Source organism: Macaca fascicularis, chromosome 9 (assembly GCF_037993035.2).
Source record: "Macaca fascicularis isolate 582-1 chromosome 9, T2T-MFA8v1.1".
Lineage (NCBI taxonomy): Eukaryota > Metazoa > Chordata > Mammalia > Primates > Cercopithecidae > Macaca > Macaca fascicularis.
The window spans coordinates 51,786,920-51,809,289 of record NC_088383.1 but is presented as its reverse complement, the minus strand read 5'-3'; the positions used below and the strand labels follow the sequence as shown (position 1 = coordinate 51,809,289).

General features: G+C 40.8%; 1 pseudogene; it reads left to right on the top strand.

Annotated features, from left to right (window-relative positions):
* Nucleotides 1–1,664: 1,664 nt before the first annotated feature.
* LOC135964889 (fatty acyl-CoA reductase 2-like) lies at nucleotides 1,665–21,984 on the top strand (annotated as a pseudogene).
* Nucleotides 21,985–22,370: the final 386 nt, after the last annotated feature.

Sequence of the window (22,370 nt, the reverse complement as noted above, 5' to 3'; positions counted from 1 at the left end):
GGGGGAGAGAGCAATAGAGAGAGAGAGAGAGGGAATGTGTTTGTGTGTGTGTGTGTGTGTGTGTGTGTGTGTGTGTGTGTGTGTGTTGGGGTCACTGAGGGACTGAAATTCTCCACCCCAGGCTGTGCTCATTGCTGGAAGTGCTGTCAGGGCCCTTGCCGTTGACCCTCCAGGTCTCATTCTTGCAGTGCAGGCAGGGCATTCTGGAGGAATCATGCCCTTGGAAGAAGCCCTGAGAAGTGACTGGTAGGTAAGAGTGGATAAATACCCAAATTCCCTTGCTCTGGGTAGGATGACTCTGAGACACATGTTCTATGCTGTGTCTCAGAGGTACCCGGCAGGGCTGAGTCCTGACTGACCACAGTGGAAACTTTCTTGATGAAGGTCCCTTTAACTGCTGCATTCCATTCCTGTTTCAGTTCTCCACTCCTGTACTAGTGTTTCCTGCAATTAGTACCCTAAGGAAGAACTGGCAGCATAATTGCTGTCCTAGAGTCATCTCCAGATAAAATTTTTATACTTGAATCTTTGCCTCAGGATCTACTTCCAGGAAACTCAAACTAAGACACACATTTTTATTTCAGCTCCTCCAATCTTCATAGACCTGTCACTGTGCTGTTTTTACCAAAAATGATCATGAGGATCAGAGAGGGAAAGTCACTTGCCTAAAGTCACACAGCTGAACAGTGGTGGAGTTCAACTTTGACCATGGGCTGTCTGATCCCAAGGTATATACTTGTTCCTCTCCCAAGAGACTCCTCTCTTATCAGGCTCAAATGAATGAAAGGAGGATGTTAAAGGTAGGATCTCTGAAGCCTGTGCCAGAGGAACCCCAGCTCATTGCTGGCGCCTGTGTTCTCATTCTTGCCTCATTAAGAGTAAAGTTTATTGAGTTTATTAAGTATCTTTAGTGAGAACTGGGACCAAACAGATTTTCTGACTCTAAAAGAGATATTTTTACAGGAACAGATATATACCTATAAGTATACAGACACGCATACACGTATTTCTTTACTGATCATAATTCATGTCAATTAGTCCTTATTAGAATGTGGGATGTATAAATGTAAGATAATTTTCATGTTAAAATTGACAGATAGATATTTAAATAGTCCTAAAGGAATTTAATTATTTTTCTTTTAGAATTTTCCATTTTTAATGTTATTTTTATGAGAAACTATGTAACTTTATTGATAATACATGCAATAACCCTTTGTTTTTCACATTGAAAATACAATGTATTCTGCAAATAATTAAAGCCTAATTTTGTATTAGCATTTTAAATTTTCAATCTTTTTTATTATTATTATACTTTTAAGTTCTGGGACATATGTGGAGAATGTGCAGGTTTGTTACATAGGTATACACAGGACAGGGTAGTTTGCTGCACCCATCAACCTGTCATCGACATTCGGTGCTACATTAGGATGTGGAGAAATAGGAACGCTTTCACGCTGTTGGTGGGAGTGTGAATGAGTTCAACCGTTGTGCAAGACGGTGTGGCGATTCCTCAAGGATCTAGAACCAGAAATACAATTTGACCCAGCAATCCCATTACTGGGTATATACCCAAAGGATTACAAATCATTCTACTAAAAGACACATGTGCACGTATGTTTATTGCAGCACTGTTCCCAATAGCAAAGACTTGGAACCAACCCAAATCCCCATCAGTGATAGACTGGGTAAAGAAAATGTGGCACATATATACCATGGAATACTCTGCAGCCATACAAAAGCATGAGTTCATGTCCTTTGCAGGGACATGGATGAAGCTGGAAGCCATCATTCTCAGCAAACTAACACAGGAACAGAAAACCAAACACCACATGTTCTCACTGGTAAGTGGGAGTTGAACAATGAGAACAAATGGGCACAGGGAGGGGAACATCACACACTGGAACCTGTCAGTGGGTGGGGCGCTAGGGGAGGGATAGCATTAGGGGGTTTAATAATTTTAAAATTCAATTCTATTGAAATTTTTACTCCAAGAAGCCATGTGTTTTTGAGAGCTAATCCTGATATATTCAAATCTTAATGACTTAAGTTGATGGAGCGAACTTCTTTTAAATTAGTGATTCCCCAATTTCCCTGACTGTTGGAATTTCCAGGGCATGTTGAAAACACAGATTATCCAGACTCTTACCTCTGCAGATGTATTTAGTGGTTCTAAAATGGCACCAAGGGACCTGGATTTTTCCCAGGGTCCCTGTGTAATTCACACTCATGAACAGGCAAGTTTGGGAAATAGTGCCTTAAGGAGATTTTTCACTGAGCAGTCTTCATTTGAAATGAAGATCATTTATCTTCTAATACCCATGCTTCCTCTTTCTCCTGCTCTCTTTATCTCCTGCTGTCTTTCAGTTCCTAGAAGCTTTAATTGAATGACAGATCCTAGTATATCTGTACCTACTAAAAACCACACTTCTGAAGCGACATGGCCACCAGAAGCCACAGCTAGTCTGCCACGTAAAAAAGGAAAGGTTCGTGTGCCCTGAGGGTACAGGGGTGAGAGGCAGGGGAATGGAGACCCCCACAGCCAGCAGCAGTGGCCCTCATCACAGCCCTCTGGGAGATATGAAAGGAGGTCAGACAGTGGACAGTAGTCTTGCCTTCGTGCTATAGAACACGTTGTTAACACCAAAAAAGCTGATCTCTTCTAGGGGAATGGTGAAAGCTGATGCTAGCACTTGTGCTTTTTGTTTGTTTGTTTGAGATTGAGTCTTGCTCTTGTTGCCCAGGCTGGAGTGCAATGCATGATCTCAGCTCACTGCAACCTCTGCCTCCTGGGTTCAAGCGATTCTCCTGCATCAGCCTCCTGAGTAGCTGGGATTACAGGTGCCCGCCACCATGCCTGACTAATTTTTTATTTTTAGTAGAGATAGGATTTCGCCATGTTGGCGAGGCTGGACTCCAACTCCTGACCTCGGCCAAAGTGTTGGGATTACAGGCGTGAGCCATTGTGCCCAGGCTGTGATTTAATTTAATTTAATAATTGCACAGCTTCAAAATGACAGCTAAGTAGCTGACATAAAAATGAAAATTCTGTGTACTTTGATGTTAGCAGGCTTAATATACAAACCAGAATATGATGAAATTTTTCTTAATCAAACTGAATAATTTTCACATAGGCAGGCCATTGGCAGGCCATTCAGCATCTGGCTTATGTTTGGGCCAGGCTGGGTGCTTCATAAAAGTCTGGAGGGAAATACAGAGGCCAATTCTCCATAAGCATTAGACTCAGAAATACCTTGCTTCCCAGTGAAAAGTTTAAATTGACTTTCCCGCCACCTTCATCAAACTGAGGTTGGTCAACACTTATCACCACTGCCACTGGACACTTTGACTTCCAATTTTGCTACCTGCTCTACAAAGATACCCCCTTCCTTCCTTTCCTGCATTCTCCCTACAACCTCATCTTCTTTTGAGTTCATCCACTCTGTCTCATCATTGTCCATCTCTGCTTCCCAAAACCTTATATAGTACAGAAATTGACCAATCAAGATTACAGTGTCGAAGAGCATCCGTTTACTGAATAAGGCAGCTGGCTCCTGGGGGCAGAAAAATGATTAGACACAGAGATAAAAATCATAATCCCTACTCTCCTGGATTCACTGTCCAATGGGGAGACAGACACATAAGCAAATGCAACTTGATAACTACAACAGTCAACTGAATTATATAATCCCGACTGGAGAAAGAGAGCAAATGTTATCATAAGACAGTGTGTCCAGTACTTACTCTCTAACAGATTTCCTGATGAACGTCTAGGCTTGCCAACTTGTTGCATAAGAAAATTGGAACATGGGGGAGGGGAAGTACGTATGCTTCTTGGTATTTCAATCCATAAATGCATAAATAATGTAACTATTAATGATATCATCATGTTGATTCAATAAGTTTGAAACCAAAATTGAGAGTCATCTTTAGAAGAAACTGTGTATGTGTCTATGTGTGTACACATGTAGATATACACATATTGCTTTCTGAAATTTTCAATGACTTTGTGCTTCTTCTGAAGCAATTCAAGTTTAGAATTTGAGATCCATGGGTCAAAATATCTTCCTGAGTGTACTGAAGAACATTTAGATTAATTTCAGACATGTATTTTGGTTTACATAGTGTTTTTCATCCATACTAACTTATTTACTGTGTTTAAAATAAATTGAGAATAACAGCAGCAACCCTGAGTTGAGTGAAAGTCCTGAGAAGGGCATTGCCCAACCAGTGCATGTGCATGTTTACACTAATCTCCTGTCTGAACCTTGGAAGTGGCTCAATGAGCTAGCAGATGATCTCTTTGGCTGTATTACAAATGATACTTTATTTTTATTTGTTTCATTCATTCATTCATTCACTCATTCATTTTGAGACAGGGTCTCACTCTGTCACCCAGGCTGGAGTATGGTGATGCAATTATAGCTCCCTGCAGCCTTCAACTCCCAGGCTCAAGCAATCCTCCTGCCTCAGCCTCCTGAGTAGCTGGGACTACAGGTGCACACCACCATGCCCAACTAATCTTTAAAACTTTTTTTGTAGAGACTGGGTCTTATTATGTTGCCCAGGCTGGTCTCAAACTCTTGGACTCAAGCGATCCTCCTTCCTTGGCCTCTCAAACTGCTGGGATTACAGGTTTGAGCTACTACATGTGGCCAGAAATGACATTTTAAAACCAACTATTACCTATACAGACATATGATGCTCTCCGGTTGTTTTATTTAAAAATGGGAACGCCTTAGGTTTATTGGCTCATTTTGTTTTATCAAAGAGCTTAAATGCAGTTGTGAATATTTCTGTTTACCCTCATAATAGCCTGAAAATTTACAATGAATATAATTATTGCCATTTTCACAAGTAGAATTAGAATAAGATAAAACAGTGGAATACAGGTGTAGCTAAGAGTAGCAGAGGTAAGCCATCTATAGAATATTAAAATTTCTTCCATGTGCATTGTTAGAAATCTATAAAACCAAAATTTTTTCATGCCTGTAATCCCAGTACTTTGGGAGGCCAAGGCGGGCAGCTTACCTAAGGTCAGGAGTTCGAGACTAGCCTGGCCAACATGGTGAAACCCCGTCTCTACTAAAAGTACAAAAATTAGCCGGGTGTGCTGGTGGGCGCCTGTAATCCCAGCTACTCAGGAGGCTGAGGCAGGAGAATTGCTTGAACCTGGGAAGTGGAGATTGCAGTGAGATGAGATTTCACCACTGCACTCCAGCCTGGGTGACAAGAGTGAGGCCTCGTTTCAAAACAGCAACAACAACAACAAACAACAAACAACAAACAACAAGAACAACAACAAAAAAAATCCAACATTTTCTAATACAAGCAAACTCACTAAGCTTTATGAGGCTCCCATTCCTGCAAGTATTATCCTTTCCATGTACCCCAACATTAATGACAGCAACCAATACTAGCCATGTGACATACAATCCCAGCACATTGTTGGGCTCTGATGTTTTCTAGGAATTTTTTCTTTACAGCTGTAGTGAAATGAAGCTGTATTCCCTCAAGACCTGGTTTTTATAAACTCTCTATTTTTGCAGTTGAGGGAAAATAGTCTTAGGTCAGTCAATCCACTGTTGACCCAGAAATGGAATGAGGTAGGATTATTGTGAAGATGGAGAGGTGTCTGCAGCATCCTACACTCTTTCCCAGCCTCTAGGTGACCATATAATTAAAATATCCTTGATATTTCTGTGTAGTTTAAGTTGTTTTTAATTCTAGAACCTCTCAATCTTTCTCTATTCAATTTAAATGAAAAGGCATTTGAGTATCCAGAACACACTCAACACTCAGAAGCAAAGCAAGAAAAATGGAAACATAATGGTCAATGCCCAAGTTCTCCCCCAGGATCAAATGAGGATTAATACTGAGAGTTGTGATTCTGAATAAGTCTTAACCTCATGAACATGTTAGTTGTTCAAAAATTTGTCATGTCAGCAAGGTGGTAACACTGAAGATTTTCTACAATCGAAATAGTATAGTTATGTTCTGTTGTATAAAATAGAAATAAATGTACCACATTGATCAGCAAAATCACACTAGCATATTCCAACAGCTTAATTTTTAAAAAGCTATGTTATGTTAATAATTTAACCACATAGATCTGAGCTAGAATAAATGTTACATATTTAATTGACTAATTTTTTTGCTCTCTTAGAGAGCTGTAGATAGATTTTGGGGTTATCAATCAAATGGTTCTGACTTTTTTTTTTGAGATGGAGTCTTGCTCTGTCACCAGGCTGGAGTGCAGTGGCACAATCTCTGCTCACTGCAACCTCTGCTCCCTGGTTCAAGTGATTCTCCTGCCTCAGCCTCCTGAATAGCTGGGATTATGGGCACACACCACCATGCCCAGCTAATTTTTGTATTTTTAGTAGAGACGGGGTTTCACCACGTTGGCTAGAATGGTCTCAATCTCCCGACCTCATGATCTGCCCGCCGTGGCCTCCCAAAGTGCTGGGATTACAGGTGTGAGCCACTGTGCCCGGCTGGTTCTGACATATTTTTAAGAAAGATTAGGCTGATGCTATGGTAACTCAGTTATTCATGATACATGTCATCTTGAAAGTAGGAGTATTCAATATTCATGATTTTGAAGCTGTTTCAGAGTGCTATAATCACCCCACTTGACAGACTTCAGAATTCGTTGAAAATCTCTGGAAATAATTACCAAGTTATTATCACAGGCTCTAAACAGACCTTCAAAATGCATTACATAGTATTGGTAAAACAGATCGTCAGTCTGCCAAAAGTAGTCACTTTGATTTGATTTGCCTTGAATGAAATTTTTAAAATGTAAAGCTAAAGTCTTCAGGATCACTGCACTGGGTTTCTATGGGACAACACTGAACAGGGCTGCCACTGAAACACCTTGGATGAGAGCCTCAAACTCCCTGAACACAGCATCCAGCACACTACTGGGAGAATGACTGGGACTCAAAAATGTGTGCAATGAATGTACTTATGAGCTTGTTGGAGAGGAAGTAAAGAGGTTGTATGTAATTACCTCAAATTAGTACTACTACAGAATAATCACTACTGGTAAAGTAAAAGTAGCACTAAAGTAGTACTAATAAAGTAGTACTAATAGCCCTACACTAGTAGTAGTAATAAAGTGGCATTGCTATTGATTCTATCCATCTATCTACCTACCTGTCTGGATGGGAGGGCACAGGATTTGACTGATAAGATTGGGCTTAGCAGTGAAAAGAACTCATGTATGCTTTAAGCAGGTATGCACTCAAACTTGGTATCATGTGAGTGTTCTGAATTCCAGAACCATGGCTAAAGGGTGGAAGTTTTGTTTGACTGTGTCTCACATTTTCCTTTTGGTCTATTGTCTAACACATGTTGCTAGAATTCATTTTACTCTGACTACCTTTTATGTACAGACAACGCTGTTATTGACGAGATCACACCCAAGCGGATCAGAGATTGGCCCAATACTTACACCTACACCAAGGCCTTGGGAGAAATGGTGGTGCAGCAGGAGAGCAGGAGCCTAACCATCGCCATCATAAGGCCCTCCATTGTGGGAGCAACGTGGCATAAGCCTTTCCCAGTAAGCCCACTTACCTGGATTCTGTGTTTTGCTTTCAAACTAAGGTTTTTCTAGCCCAATTATTTTCTGATGTCTTTCTTCTTCTCCTCAGGATTTATAGCTAAATGCAGCCAATCAAATATGAACCCATTATACTAGGGCAAAATCCCACTTTGGGATCATGAGGCTCTTTCTGGCAGTTACCCTGACTATCTTAGAGTTGGATGGAGATCTTAAATTAGCTTCTAACTACTCTAGTCTCAAAATTCCCATGGGTGATGTTTTTATATCTTGGCTTTCCCACTATAGCTTAAACAGACCAGAATGTTCTTGATGGCCAACTTGATAGTATTGCAACTAACTGCCAGGGTAAACAAGAGTTACAAAGCTCACAGAAGGATCTCAGTTTGGGAATAGTAATTTTTTTTAACCTCAGTATACTGCTGTGTCCTTCTGAAAGTACTTTGAATTATACTGTCTTCTTCAAAGCAGGTCTGTGAAGCTTTGGGGGCAGATAAATTCCAGCTCCACCACTTACTGGCAATGCGACATTTTTGAGTTGTTCTTTCCATAAAACAGGACAGATACTACTTTGGAGAGTTGGTTTAATGAGACAATGTGTGAGGAGAGGAGTGCTCAGACTCTAGTAAAAGGTGGGTCCCTACTGAAAAGGCTCAATTAATATTAGTCCCTTCATCTTCTCCTCCCATATCTCTTGTCTCCCATTATACACATTTCAACTTTTATACTGTAAGGTAAAGAGACATAATAAGGTCAGCTGAATGGCTTGGGGCTTAGGAAACAAACTCAAAAAGACATTTCCCTCTAACTACTCTTAAGCATAATCTTTCCTGTAACATCTTTAAGCAAGTCAACACACATTATTACCAATCATGTTTTCAATGTTCTCCTAAGGAGGCTAAAATCAGGACTGAGGTGGAGAAGTATGGTTGGCGAATTGCTTAGCAGATCATGATATAAGGACAAGGTCCACCGTAGCCCTTAAGATGTCACAAAACGCTGCAAAACCATTCATGGCTCCTGCTATGAACAACAATCCTGGCCAAATTTTAATTATTGGACAAAGTGCACAAAATAGCCAATGCTTTGCCATTGATCTTTGGGATCTTAATAATACTGAATTAGATAGTTCTATTAGCTGGGGTCTCAGTGCCCTTGTTTGAAATTTATTGAGATTAGACTGCAGATGTTCCAAGATAACAACAATTTTCTAAAATGTGTAACCAATGGAAATCTTCTTTCTTTTAGGGTTGGGTTGATAATCTAAATGGACCTAGCCGACTCATTATTACGGTATGTATAGGGATGAAGAAATAACTCTGAAATGTAGTGGAGGAATAGTAACAGAATTCTTAGTGCTGGCTTAGCTTCATTGATCCAAAAACGTAAATGCTACTTTACTATCAATTGAAGCATATTATTTCAACTATTCTGGTTATAATATGAAGGCAGGATGAAATTATTTTTATTCTTTTAGATTTTTTTTTATCAGGAAAACAGGTAAAGCGCTATCAATTACTATTTAAGAGTTCTATTTTGAAAAGTCTTTGAGAATTAAGGATTTTTCTTTTCTCTTTTTTTTAAAAAAAAAAACTTTTGCCGGGCGCGGTGGCTCAAGCCTGTAATCCCAGCACTTTGGGAGGCCGAGATGGGCGGATCACGAGGTCAGGAGATCGAGACCATCCTGGCTAACATGGTGAAACCCCGTCTCTACTAAAAAATACAAAAAACTAGCCGGGCGAGGTGGCGGGCGCCTGTAGTCCCAGCTACTCGGGAGGCTGAGGCAGGAGAATGGCGTAAACCTGGGAGGCGGAGCTTGCAGTGAGCTGAGATCTGGCCACTGCACTCCAGCCTGGGCGACAGAAGGAGACTCCGTCTCAAAAAAAAAAAAAAAAAAAAAAAAAACTTTTTTAAACTTAAAAATAAAACCAGCAAAAGTCTTATAAAAATGAAGCAAGTAGCCCAAAAAATGCCCACCTGCCGCTCTATATACAGTAATGCAATATTTGTCACAGTTTTGTACAATATTATAAAAAATGTCACAGACAGTACCAGTTAAGGCCCTTATTTCTCGTAGGACATCAAGCCTTATGACCTGGTGGGGTGGGAGGGAAGATGCCACTTAATTATTGCACCATTTTGAGAAACAGAACTCATCAAGGCAAATAGTGGTCTTTTCCCACCTGGCCTTCAGTCACAGATGGGGGCTGGGGCGGTGGCGTCGTCTTCAGACCCTCTGTAGCCACACTGTGCCCTGCCCGCTTCTCTGGGTGCAATAAATACCGGTCACAGTTTGGGAGGGGGCCTTGCACAGGTGGGCGGGGGCGTCTGGGCTGCATGTGCCGCTTCCTGTGCAGGGCAAGGTGGGCGGAGCGCGAGAAGGCGCGGTGGCACCAGTGGCCCTGAAATGGCCAGTGGCCCCTGTGCTTGGGGTGGCAGAGCCATAGCTTGTCTGAGTGAGCAGCTTCCCGCTGCATCCATCCCAGTGGCAGTGGTTCGGCTTGTCACTTGTGTGCTGCGCGGATGTGCCTTCGGGTGAGATCTCTTGCTGTGGGGCTTGCCCTAGCCTCACAGGCATACATGGTGGTACCTTTCCCAGGCCAGGAGCGGCCGCCACTCTTGGGCTTGGCCTCCAGCAGCTCCAGCCGGGACGCCGGCGCCACCACGAGGAGACCGCGGGCGACTGGGGGTGCCAGGCCTAGGCCCAGGGCTGTGGCGGCGGCGCCAAAGCTACCGAAAACGGGCAGCGGTGGGGGTTGGGGAGCCGGGAGCTGGGGGGCGCCTCATAAAGGCCGGGTTGGGTGTCCTAAGCCCCCGCCACGGAAGGGCAGCGGGCAGGAGGGGCGCGGGCCAGTAGGGGCTGAGGGGCGGGTGTCGGGGGCGGCAGGGGTGACCCGGGACTTCGCATGCATGAAGCCGCCGGCCCGGGGCGCCCTCGTGTTTGAGGCCGCGAGGTCCATGGGTGAACCCGGGTGCGCCGTCCTGGCCGCCGCTGTCCGCTTCAGGGGGCCGGGCCTTGACCAGGCGGCTCGGCAGCGCCAGTAGAAAGCGGTTTAGCAGGCCAGGCGCGGTGGCTCAGGCCTGTAATCCTAGCACTTTGGGAGGCTGAGGCGGGCGGATCACGGGGTCGGGAAATCGAGACCATCCTGGCTAACGCGGTGAAACCGTAAAAAAACAAACAAACAAACAAAAAAACACGCACACACACCGTAAAAACACAAACACACACACACACACACACACACACACACACACACACACACACACACACACACACACACATATATATATACACTAGCCGGGCGAGGTGGCGGGCGCCTGTAGTCCAAGCTACTTGGGAGGCTGAGGCAGGCGAATGGCGTGAACCCAGGAGGCGGAGCTTGCAGTGAGCGGAGGTCACGCCACTGCACTCCAGCCTGGGCGACAGAGCAAGGTTCCATCAAAAAAGAAAAGAAAAGAAACCGGCGGGCCATCCGCGGCGGGTCCAGCTCCGGTCGCAGCAGCTGGGACCCACACCAGGCCATTCACTGGGGTGCCATAGGGCAGCTGCGTGCAGTGTTTGGATAGCAAGACGCAGACGGCGGGGTCGCGGGGGCTTCGGGGTGTCCTCGGCCCCAGGCCGTCCAGCCCTGTGGACCAAATGAAGTCCCGCACGCCACGTGTTGAGGTACTAGTGGGTGCCCCTCGTGCGGGGTCAGCCCTCCTGCAGGCGGTGCTCACGGTACCGGCTGGCGAAAGTGGAGACGGACGGCAGGATGGATTCACTTGGCCACATGGCCGGGAGCTAGGACGACTCACACCGGTGAGTGGCTGCCCGGGTGGGCTGGTCGGGGTGCGGGCAGGGGGGCATGGTTCTGCCAAGGATTTTGCTTTGTTTATCGCAAGATGGGGGTATTTCTTCCTTTCTGCAGTTTATAATTGCGTGAATTAGTGCAGTGAATTGAGGATGCAGTAAAAATAATATCTTCAAAGATTATTAAATTCGTTATTATAAAACACATACGAGTTTACGTGTGTGTATGGAAAGCAGGTATACATCAAAAATTCTTAATGAATACAAGAAAGAGAACTACCAATATTGGAGCAAATTTTTCAAATACAAACATCAGTGAATATAGGCAAGGCCTTTTCTTTTATTATTATTACTATAAGTTCTAGGGTACATGTGTACAACGTGCAGGTTTGTTACATGGGTACACATGTGCCAGCAACGCCTTTTCAATAATGTCTTACAAGGAGAAACGTGGCTCCTCTAGGTAAACAGCCCTTAGTGCGCATCTCCCTGAAGTCCAGATGGATCCGGTAGAGCTGTGGGGTTCACAGCTCACACTGAGGCATTTAGGGCCTAAATGCCACTTTACTTTTTTGTACAGTGAGTAGGAAATCAGTGATCTAAATGAGTTTAAATCTTATTAGGGATTTGAACTGCGCTTCAGACTCTGTCTCTATTCCTCCCAGAGCTAGATTCAACATGAATTAAAATACAAATATAAAACAATGAATTATGATAGTGACAAAGACCTTCCTTCGAACTTCAGATTTTTCCAGCAGCCCCTTTCTTTCTGTTTCCCACCTGCCTTCAACTCTTTCTCCTAAAAAAGTTCAGTTGGGGTGAACGTTTGGTGACTTAGAACATCATTATTTTAACATGATCCCAAAGCGGTTTTCATTATATGCAAAGATGCATATTTATTTACATTTTTAAAAATGTTCTAAATTGGTTTCTTACGTCCAAAAGAAGGGGAGCTAGTTATAAGAAAAGAGAATTGAGTAAGGTAAGAAAGCTAATCATTTCAGATCAAAGTGGGAAACATGCAAAGCAGAAAGAATCAACTTCATAAACTCAACAAATTATTAATGTAAATAATTCCCAACTCCTGTATCTATATAACATTAGTGATCTGTGAGGTGAACTGAGATTCTGAATAAAAAGTAAATAATAAGACCATTTTTCTAAGCCAAAAAAGTTTTTGTCTTATTAATTGTGGAATTTCACCAATTAATTTTTTTTTCAAATAAAATTTCTTAAACTTTCAGTGCCTACTATTGCTTGTGGGTTAATAAACCCTAGCAGAAAACAAAATCATCAAGGAAATGGTAAACATTAATGGGAAATTTGTGTAACCTTAATTCTTAATGTGTCTTATTAATTAATTTTTAAAATGTGAAGGTGTATTCTTGGTGTTTGGTAATTAACTAAGTTTATTAACCTCTCACAAATATGAGGAATTTTATTCCCTAAAGGAACGTGAGGAACACTAGTAGTTCAAGAAAATGCTGAAGGTGACCTTGGCTGAGAAGCTAGGATAGGCTGACGAAGTCAGACTTAGTGTAGGAACCTGGTAAGCGATGGATCGATGTTAGCTGTCTTCACTTATTGCACTAGTATAATCAGTTTGATGATACATACTTTAGCCCCAGTTGTTACTTAAGACCTGGTTTCACATTTTATGTTCTTTTTCCTGTGCAGGCTGGGAAAGGGTTTCTTCTGGCCATAAAAACTACTCCAATGGCTGTGGCAGACTAAATTCCAATTCCGGTTGATACAGCCATTAATCTCCCGCTAGCTGGAGGATGGTGTGCTGCAGTTCACAGGTGTGGATGCTCAAGTGGGCTTTCAAAGATTTCATGAGAGGGAGGGTTCATCTATTAGGCACATTTTCCAAATATAGGCATTTCATTGTATAAGACCCCAAATGTGAGAGGGTGTTCATTTCAATATTTTATAGAGTTCCTAATATGCCATCATATATATGTTGAGTTGTTTTCAAAATACAGTTTAGTACTTGGCTACTCACAAAGTAATAAAACATTTAAATCACTTAACCATAAAATTCTTGATAACCAAAAGGCTTTTCTTTCTATTGGTAGTTTAACATTCTGCCTTCTTTTTTAGGGCAAAGGAGATAGAACTGGATGAAATGAGAGAATATTTTTTTTTAGTTGAACTCTGGTTAATGCCAAAAGTGTTCAATCACTATGTGTGGGGAAGTTTCCTGGTACAAAGGAAAAAAAGAAAAACAGGTTGTTCATACATTTGGCTGCGTTAGTAAGTGGTAAACAGAATTAAATTTTTCTTATGTGAACTCACACATATGTGCTTCATAATATGTCACTCCTATTTAACACATGTCTTTCACACACACACGCACCCCCCCACACACAGCCTTTTGCTACTCTTCTTCCAGTTTGCTTATTAACCCAAAGAAAGAAAAAAATACAAAAGCCTTCTTGCATAGGTTGCCTTAATCAGATGAATTATGGAAACAACTCTGTCTCCCTTATTTTTCTTTCATTAGTTTTCCATTCTGTTGTATTTATTTAATTTTTATTTCATTTTCCAGACCTAAGTCAATGTTAGTCTACCGCTGTACATCTGGTAACCTCAATCCCTGCAATTGGGGCAAAATGGGTAAGTACTTTAGCCATGTATCTGCATAATTACTAGTGTCTGACACAGAGAAAAAATAGACAAAGTGTGTCATGGAGCTTAGAGCCTACATGGGGAGAAAGACAGAAAGTACATAAAGAGACAAAATAATGAGAAATTGTAAATCTGTGGTAATTAACTAGAAGGTACTGTGGTTACCAAGGAAAGGAGTCATTGGGAACACATACATGATTGTAAGCAGTAGGGGGTCCATTGGTTATAAAGATTTTAAAAAACAGTGATGAAATAAAGCAAAAGTTGGCAATTATAAAGAATCTCAGTGATAAAATGCTGAAATACTCCTCCCTGCTGGGGCAGTGGGTCCTGTACACACCCCTTCCCTTCTTGATACATCACTGAGAATGTGACATGATCAGTGACCAATGGGACTTAGAAAAGTCGAGTGATCTTATTCCTTCCTGATTGCGTCTGTAATACTGACCATTAATTTATGCAACTTGCCTCTCTTGGGTGTGCATTAACTACTCTACTGGTGATTTGTAAAAGTGAATAGGAATCACTATGGGAGAATAAAACAACATCCAGATTCCTTAGACCCTGGGACCAAGGTCTTGGGTGATGCTGAGGAAACTATATTTTTAATAAGCATCTAGATGATTCTTGATACTTGGGGAAATGCTCTTTGAGAAACCCTGTACTATACAAATGATTAATTTGTCTGAAGGTAAGGGATTTAATCTGTTCAATGTACAAAAACCATGGAAATCAATTTGAGTACAACTTAAACATCTAATGATGGCAGAAGATAAAAATAGGGAATTTTGCTATTCTGTAGGATTTCTTAGTACCTGCGAACACACCCCTTCTGTACCTGTTACATAGATGACACTGGCTCTTCATATTCCAATGGGAAGCCATGGTACCACACTGAGAGTTCTATTGCAGGACAGCTGGACACTGTGGCTCTACAGTTTCTCACACCTATAGCAAACATTGTAGGCTGATATGACATTGGTTATCCCTGTGCCAAGGCTCTGTTCTGGATTCCCTTCTAACACAGCATTTCTGGAAGCTATTACTAATTAATTTGATGTTGCATTCAAATTAAACTCATTTGTGTTTCCTATCGGGGACTCTTAGGAGGGATAAAAATGCTTCCTACTAGGAGCAGTAGCCATGTTAACAGGAGGTTGAGCATATATAGTCTCAGTGATATTACAAGGAGTGATAGCTGGGTGGGTGAACATGGGCTATCTCTCCATAGAATTGTCTCCTTTAGTGTCCCTTAAGAAGAGTTTTTAATCTCCTGCATATAGGTCTTAAGCATCTTTTATCAGATTTATACCTAGGGCCTAGGTAATTGATGCTTTTTTTTTTTTTTTTTTACTAATTTAAATGTCTTTTGTAAAAATATATTTTTTAATTGTTTGTGGATGATGTCAAATGCAATTGATTTTTGTATATTGACCTTATATTCAGCTATCTTGCTAAACTTATTGCTAGAAATTGTATAAAATTTCCTCTTGATTTCCTATGTAGACAGTTACTTAATCTGCAAAAATACCAGTATTCTCCCCATTTTTTCAAGCCTTAGGTCTTTATTTTTCTTGTTGATGGCACCATCTCGGCTCAATGCAAGCTCTGCCTCCTGGGTTCATTCACGCCATTCTCCTGCCTCAGCCTCCTGAGTAGCTGGGACTACAGGCGTCTGCCACCACACCTGGCTAATTTTTTGTATTTTTAGTAGAGACAGGGTTTCACCATGTTAGCCAGGATGGTCTCGATCTCCTGATCTCATGATCTGCCTGCCTTGGCCTCTCAAAGTGCTGGGATTACAGGCGTGAGCCACCACGCCCAGCCTTCTTGTTGAACTTCTACTATAATGGTGAATACAAATGGCAATAGTGCATATTGTTGTCTTGCTGCTAATTTTAAGCAGAAGACTTCAAATATTAAACTCTCCTGCCATTTTTAGGATAAACCCAACTTGGTCATGCCGTGTTATCTTTTTTTATATTTTGTTTAATTCAATTTGCTAATCATATAGTTCCCTTGTTTTTTCTATTCTCTGAAAATGCTTAGTGGAGTGAAAGTGTAATAGTGGAGTAATCTGTTTCTCCAAAACTTGGGAAAAGCACCTTTAAATTATCTGGATTTATAATTTTTGGTGAGAACATTTTTTATTGCTTCAGTCTTTAATAGTTAAAGAATTTTGCAGGCTTCATTTTCTGCTGGAATCAGTTTTAGTTATATTTGTCTCTTTTTCTAAGATTTTATCTGTTTTAAAATGTATTTACATTGTTTTCATATTATATTAATATTTTTGTCCTAAACTATATCTGTAATTATGCTTCTGTTTTAATTCATAATATTTGTGTGTCTTATCTTTTCTTAGCTAGTCTCTAAAGGGTCTACTTTATTTCTTTTTTTCAAAGGACCAACTACTTCTGGCTTTATTGACTTCTCTTCTCTTCTCTTCTCTTCTCTTCTCTTCTCTTCTCTTCTCTTCTTTTCTCTTTTCTTCTCTTTCTTTTCTTTTTTGATGGAGTCTCGCTCTTGTTGCCCAGGTTGGAGTACAATGGCATGATCTTGGCTCACCACAACCTTGCCTCCTGGGTTCAAGCAGTTCGCCTGCCTCAACCTCCTGAGTAGAGTAGCTGGGATTACAGACATGCGCCACCACGCCTGGCTAATTTTGTGTTTTTAGTAGAGATGGGGTTTCTCCATGTTGGTCAGGCTGGTCTCGAACTCCCGACCTCAGGTGATCCACCCACCTCGGTCTCCAAAAGTGCTGGGATTACAGGCATGAGCCACTGAGCCCAGCCTATTGACTCTTTATTACGCTGCTGTGTTTTCTGTTGCATAGATGTATTGCCTTATCTCTTTTTTCCCCTTCCTCCTGTTTTCTTTGATTATGTTTTTCTTCTCTTTAACTTAGAAATATAGCCCACAAATATTCGGCTTGTCTAATACATGCATTCATGGCTTGTATTTCCCTCAAATGCCACTTTGGCTGTATCCCACACATTTTATTGTATAATGTTTATGTTATCATTATTCTCTAATCCTTAAACAGTTTTCATTTGAATTTCTTCTTTGACCTATGAGGATGTAGAGTGCAGTTTTCAATTGCCAAATTACATTTTCTACATGTGCATGAGTTTCTACTTGTCCATCACATCAGAAAGACGGTAGCTTCATGGTTAAAAGTCTTGGGCTTTGGGATCTGATAGACTTGGATTCAAATCCTAGCTCATTCACTCACTCCTGTATTCATTAAATAGGCATTATTCTTGGTGCTGAGGATGTATCACTAAACAGAAATCCGTGCTCACATAGCTGTTATATGCTGGGATGCGTCCCACCATTCAGTAGATTCCACTGCTTATTAGTTGTATCAGTTTGAAAAAGTCTCTCAGTTTCTCCCTGTATATCAATTTTTTTATCTGTGAATGAGAATAATAATTATTCTATTCTAGGGAGCTCTTTGGAGAATGTAGGGAGATAAAGTGCTTCATACAGTGGTTAGAACAGTGAACATTTTAGTAAACGCCTGCGATCACCATATGGACAGCTTTCTCAGAAAGCCTTCCTAACCCAGCCCCACCCCTCCCCTTCCTGGCACCCAGACAGAGCTAGATGCTTCTTTTGTATTCCTCCAGAGCTTATTGTCCTGGCCTCTAGCAGAATACTCAGGCAAAGTATTGTAATCATGAATTGTCCACATCTCCCACCAGATTGCCAATTCTTTAAAGACAAGGAATATGTCATAAGTAATTTTTTTTACCTCAGCATCTACCACAGTGCCTGGCAAGTGTTAAATGCTAAATAAATATATTTGAAATGACTAAAGGAAGGATTGACATAGATTTAGGAAAAGGAAAGTAATTGTATGTTGCTGAGATATTTATTCGTTCATTTAGTCAAAAACTGTTTATTAGTCACTGAGTCAGCCACTCTTTAAGGTACCGTATAAGTTCAAACAATGCACACAAAATTTCATTCTGGTATTTAAATCTTAGGAGAAATATACATCAGATATGGTTGAGTGCAGAAAAATAAAGGAGATTAAAGAAGTAAATAGTGTTGTGGGAAGGCTGCTATTTGATATGTGATGGCCAAAGAAAGTCTCTCCGATAAGGTGTCTTCTTAGTAGAGACCTGAAATAAATGAGAGGGCAAATCAGAAGAACATGTGGATGAAATATTCCAAGTTGAAGAAACAGTAAGTGCTAAAGTTCTTTAATCATATTCAAGGACAGCAAGGAGGCCAGTATGGTCGCAGCAGAAGCACTGAGAGGGAGAGCGGTAAGAGATGAAGTCAGAGTGGTGGGCAGAGAGAGAGGATGCAGAGAGTGCAAGGCCTTGCAGACCATGATTCTGGGTATTTTTCAAACAGAGAGCTGATAGATTTTGTTCAATTGTGTGTGGGTTGTTAAAGAGAAGAATCAAGGATAACCCCAAAGTTTTTGGCTGAACTACTAAACAAATTGAATTACCATTTGGTCAGAGGTAGAAGATTGGTGAAACAGCAAGTTTGTGTATGCATTGGGAAGGGGGTCATTAGTAGTGGGTGTATCAGGAGGCCCACTTTAGAGCTGTTAAATGTGAATGTCTATTACACCTCCAGTTGGAAACGTTGAACAAGTATATGGATATATAGATCAGAATGTCAGTGTGGAGATCAGAATCTCTTATGCTATCAACCTGTACATAACTTTTTAATTTACCACCATCTTTTTAAAGTATAAATCCCTATGGACCAGATGATTCTTGAGAATCTTCTCTGAAGAGGAGCTATATTTTTCAGATAGATTTTTAGCTGGCATTTTTAAAGTAGGGCAATAATCATATTACTGTAATAACTGACATCATAATTGAATAATGAGCTTAGGCATATGCTTTGCAAAAACCTACATACCTTAAATAAAATTGAATTCAAATGAATATCTTTTTGAAAGAACTACTGAATTCACAAATGTATGTAAAAAGTTCTTAATTAAGCTTACTCTATAAAAAGACACTATTATGAATAAAACCCTGGATAGCAGAGTGGACAACTGAGTCTGCCATATTCCCAGAGAAATATTGAAAGTAAACTAACACAAGAAAATATTGCCTTTAGAATTTTTTAGTTAAACTTTTAATAAAGATTGAAATAAAATGTTAAGAAACTTTCTAAATGGTTCTGAAAGTAATGGTCCAGCCAGGGAAATAAAGTTTCTAGCCTCTGCCTTGGGGCTTTCAGAATAGACTAGATAACCTTAGAATTAAATGCAGATTTATGTTTTTTCTGAACAGTACCCCCTTATATGATTACGTGCATTTCCCCAGGAATTTGTTTTAGAGTAGATGTTTCAAATAAAGGATCCAATTCTTAACCCATTCACATTGTTTCATTTTGCAGATAACCACTTGCTTAGCATAAAAATGTTTATATTGTTCTCAGAAATTGATTCTTGACTCTACACAGCAAATCCTTTGTCTTTATTGCTGTGACCCATTACAAATACCTTCCACTATGATGGTTTATATCCTCCTATTCTCCTCTAACACTCTCTCTCTTTTTTTCCCCAGGATTCCAGGTCTTGCCAACCTTTGAAATTCCAATTCCATTTGAGAGAGCTTTTAGGAGGCCATATGCTGATTTCACCACCAGCAACTTCACAACCCAGTACTGGAATGCCATCAGCCACCAGGCCCCTACCATCATCTATGACTTCTATCTGTGGCTTACTGGAAGGAAACTCAGGTGAGAAGCTGAGTCAATGGCTTTGAGAGTGTCACTGCATATGGGAGATTGAGGCCCCAAAGTCTTTAGTGCTTCCTTCAGCCAAGGATTAAAGGAGACAACTGAATCTGACCCATATATACAAATTGAACACACCTACTCTGAAAATCCAAAATCTGAAATTCTCCAAAATCCAAAATGTTCTGAGTGCTGACATGATGCCATAAGTGGAAAATTCCACACATCTTACCTCATGTGATGGGTCACAGTCAAAACACATTCAAAACTTAGTTTCATGCATAAAAGTATTTAAAATATTGTTTAAAGATTACCTTCAGGTTACATGTATATGGCTAAGTGTGTATGAAACGTAAATGAATTTTGTGTTTAGACGTGGGTCCCATTCCCAAGATATCTCATTACATATAAGCAAATATTCCAAAATCTGAAAACAGTTGAAACTCAAAACACTTCTGACCCAAGCATTTCAGATAAAGGATACTCAGCCTGTATAAGTTTTGAACAAACAAAGCAGTCATAGTGAGAAGCCACAAAAGCCTCCTACATTAGAAATGCTCCAGCATAATAAAGGAAGGTAAATGTTAAAGAGCTTGCTTGATGAATTCAGCAAGTGATCATTCACCCAAAAAGAAAAGCAACTGAGGCTCTGTGACTAGGGTTTTTCAAATGGGTAGATCACCTTAAATATACAATAATGATGGCAACCTCACTTACTGGGAGCTTACTCATGGGGCTAAGGAGGATGCGTGATGATCCCATTTTTATTGTCAAAGCTACTGAAGGAAGATATCCTCATCAACCCAATTTTACAAATGGAGAAATAGAAGCTAAGGGAAGAATCTGAAGTAGTCTCAAAGGAAGTGACAGGAAGGATGTGGAGAAAGCAGAGTGTCAAAGTCAGTATTCAGGACCAGATTTACTGCCACCTAGAGATGAATGAAGAAATTAGAGGGAACACAGTGTGCTGATGCTACGTCAGCTGTCACCACCTGGCTGTGTGACATAGGACATATTCTTTCTCTGTCTCACTTGAATAATAATATGTGTCAGAGGAGACATTATTGTAATTGCCTAAAGCAATTCTTGTGATCAAGAATCAGAAACAAGAACAGTATTGCCCTCTGTGTTAGCCCCTTTATGAAGGAGGAAGTTGTCTTCAGCATGTTGAATTGTCATCTTTATTAGCAGTGCAAATGACTAAAACTTAGCCAATGTAGAGTTTATCCAAATTTTTTCAGACCTCATTTGGAGCTCATAACTCAGTTCTTGAGCAAAGGGAAAAGAAAACATTGTGATTATGGGGAAAATATTTGTGTGGGACTTATTAAGTAAAGATAGGAAAAGAAGAACACCCGAATATTATAGGCAGAAATGCTAAAGGTTTTAAAATGTGTCAGGATTGGAAGAAGGCCTGGATAAAGAACAAAGTTCAGTTAGGAAAGAGAAACACGGAAGGAAGAGACACAATAAAAGTCATTATGTATTCTGCGAGAAGTCAGACAATAAGATTTGTGGGAAATGGGTTGGTTTGTTGTATGGTATGTATTTTAGCAATAATCTTTATGGCAGAGAAAGCTAAAATCCTTAACTTGTGTGAATGATCACTTGCTGAATTCCTCAAGGTAGGCATGGTGAAGGAGGGTGTAGAGGAGACACAGGTACAATGGACTGACCTAGATATAAAGCCTTAGTATACACTCAGCTAGAAATAGTGATTCTGAGGACATACTGTGACATGATTATGTCATTATGTGTATGGTAGTGATGGGGATGATAGAAGGAAGAACTGATGGCATATTTTCAGTCCCCCTCAAAATCAGTTAAATATTGGGACACTAACTATCCAGGTCTAGAAGAGTCACACGCCATAGCCATGGTATGACGCATCATTCATCTTGCTTTCTTTGAGAATAAGAAGATCAGTAAATAGTCCAGAAGTGAGAAGCTTTGTCCAGGCCTGTGTGTGAACCCAATGTTTTGTTTAGAAATAGAACAAGTAAGTTCACTGCTATAGCATAACACAAAATTTGCTTAAGTGGTGGTCAGCAAATCCTTGAATGCTGCTTAATGTGACAAAGTTGGTAAAATCTTTTGTGCAACACTCTTATTCCCTGAATGTTTTGCTGTGCCAGGGCCTGTGCATGCCAGACAAGTCCAAGCCAGCTCAAAGAACAACCAGCCACTTCTGCCACCTGCCACCTCTGCAAACTGCCACTTCCTGCTGGCAGGATTTGTTTTGCATCCTGTGAAGGGCCAAGGAGGCACCAGGGCATAAGTCTACTCACTTATATCTGTTTGTCTGGAATGTAACCCATGTTTGTTTGTACAATAAATAAAATTGATCTTGAATGAAAACTGAGTGGTCATTGTCATTGATCTTTGAACCCAGATTAACCTTTTGGTCATGCCTAGTCTAAGAGAAAGGAGATATTCTTATCAATAAATACAGAGCCCAGCTATGTCAGTGAAGATCTCAAGTGCACAGATAGTAGTATAGGGAAGAGTCAGAGGCCAAAAAGACAGGGATGGCAGACATTGAACAGAGGAGAGTGTGGTGTTTGCCTTTGCATCACCTGAGATTATGGAATGACACCTGAGGCTTGGGGACAGCACCTGCAAGATACCAACAAAGCATTCTAAGAACATCTGTGAAGTGAAAAA